Below are 2,500 nucleotides of genomic sequence, written 5' to 3' on the forward strand. Positions count from 1 at the left end.
AGCAATTGTTATTATCATTGATATTGTTATTATTATCATTATTATTAATACTACTACTGTTATTATTATTATTATTATTATTATTAGCGGGGCGTAGACCAAGTAGATTTTTATGTGTCTGGTTGAGTTCGGGCTCGACCGAGAATATGAATAAAATTATTCAGGAAAAGATCGTCTGCAGTGAACAGATGTAAGGTTCCAGGCCTACGGCACGCTGCCACCACCCGATTAGTAGGTTCGGGAACCGTGTGTGTTGTGTATGGGGGTGTGAATGTTGTATGAGAAGGGGTGGAAGGAAAATACAGAATATGTGTGCTGAATGTTGGATGTGTAAGTGTGTAAATGTGAAAAGGGAGATAGCGTAGGCTGAGCGTCTGCGTGGACGTGTATGGAAGAAAAATGCAAGATCATAGAATTCTTCCTCTTCCCTTCGGGTTGAGCATCCACCTGCTGGCAGTGGGAACCCAGGTGTAGCAAAGTTATGATCTTTTCTAGGATATCAGCTTAATATACTCTGATTTGTCTAGGCTTTTTACAGCATTTCAGGGTTGCGAGATAGAGTAACCAGCAATGTGCTGTTTAGGAGACCCAAGCCCAAGATCTTTAAGCATTCGGCTTTAGTCAGAACCAGAATTTTACACAGATGTCATTCGTTTTCCTGATTGGGACTGAGTGAAAGTTCTATGACGGTATGATATTTATTGAACAGGTTACACTCTTTAGGGAGGTCTACAAATAATTCAGTCATGAGAAATTAATAGTTGCGTACATCACCAATTTAATCACAGCGGGGTTGATGCACGTGGAAATGAACACCAGATGTAAACAAAAATAACTCACGAACATTTACCCCTAAGTTGGCGTCCCAACTCCGTAAGTATTTTTAAGCAGAGTATCAGCACGAAAAGAAATACACTAACCCTAATTTAAACAAGTTAATCTCCAACCCAGAATGGAGATTAACATAAAAAGAATAGTGCTGAGGAACTCTGAATAAAAACACTTGTGTAACGAAATTTAAAGGTGGTGTAAGAAACAATTTAGCGTCGGAAGCCAAATAAAAAAATAAACACCACAAGGGCATAGATCACGAAGACTGCCTGAACACCCACAAGGTCAGGCAGGAATCGACCAAGGCAACGTAAAATAAAAAACAAACAAACGGAAAGACAAGCTAAAACGGCCCTTAAAATACGGGCGAGAATGTGGAAGATCTTTCTCCCAGGAGGTACGGATCCTCACGCTGGGGGAAAAAAAGAAACCAAGAAACAACCAATCGTAAAAACAACAACAAAAAAAAACTAAATAATAACTTAGCTTAGAAATAGGAAATGGCACACTGGAGGTACGGATCCTCAAGCAGTGTCCCTTCTATGTGAGTGGTCCTTTTTATGCTCTGACCCTTTGTGAAATCAAAGTGCTGCTTTGGATTTTCGTGGAAGAGTGCACCCTGCAAATAGTAATGCAGCATGTCACACGCCAAAGTCCAATAGAGACCAGATGTCTCCTACACACAACCATAAGAATACTTAGCTTGCAAAACACGGATTCGTCAACCCTGGCGCGAAGCGAGGTAAATCCCAAGCGAGGTAATTCCAAACGAAGTAAATCCAAAGCGAGCATAATACCGAGAGCGGAACCACTGTCCAGCATAGAAGTCAGGACCGAAATGTCTTCCCCATAAGCATGGCGCGAAAAGAAGAAGATAGGCAAAGCTTCGGAAGACCAACCCGATAGTTCGGTAGTCCAAACAACCCAAAGGACCCGAACTACCATGAAAAGAGAGAGGGGAGAAAAACAAACAGCCAAAATATGTAACAACCTTTACGCTCTTCAGAGGTTATATTGACACTTTGGAAGCGTCGCCAAAGAGATAGAATATTAAAAATATAATAATAAAGGAAAGAATACATAGGAGAACTGGTAATGTACAATTTGCGTGAAAATTGTGCATTTCGGGCTGTAACTCTCTACGGTATTGGACTTAGAAAATAAATAAATCTATATTTTTTTCTCGGAGACTTCAACGCCATCCAAGTAACGAGACTTGGTATAAAATACGTTCTTTGGTTATTTTTATAACCATGTTCACATTAGTTCGCAACACTGTCGTATGGCTTTGGTCACGGCTTATGAAGTCGCACTAGAATCACGTGGGCGAGGCGCAAATGGTGGGTGAAGCACCAGCCTCGTGCGGGTGCACAGCGAGTGCGCCCGCATCGTCGGTGGAAGCGGAGCCCGGGACGTTTCATCCCAGTCAATGGCAGCATCGCAGAGTTCCCCACGTCCTTTGTTCCGTGGTAGAGGAGGCAGGCATGTGGCCTCAACCACTCGGCGCCCGAGGACGATGTCAGTCCAGGCGAGATCGACCTTAGAGTCGGCGAGTGCGCAGCCGTACACTACAATTATCATTATCATTATCATTATCTTTATCTTTATCTTTATCTTTATATTTATCTTTATCGTTATCATTATCGTTATCGTTATCGTCATCATCATG

The sequence above is a fragment of the Penaeus chinensis genome, chromosome 20 (assembly GCF_019202785.1).
Source record: "Penaeus chinensis breed Huanghai No. 1 chromosome 20, ASM1920278v2, whole genome shotgun sequence".
NCBI classification, from domain to species: Eukaryota; Metazoa; Arthropoda; class Malacostraca; order Decapoda; family Penaeidae; genus Penaeus; species Penaeus chinensis.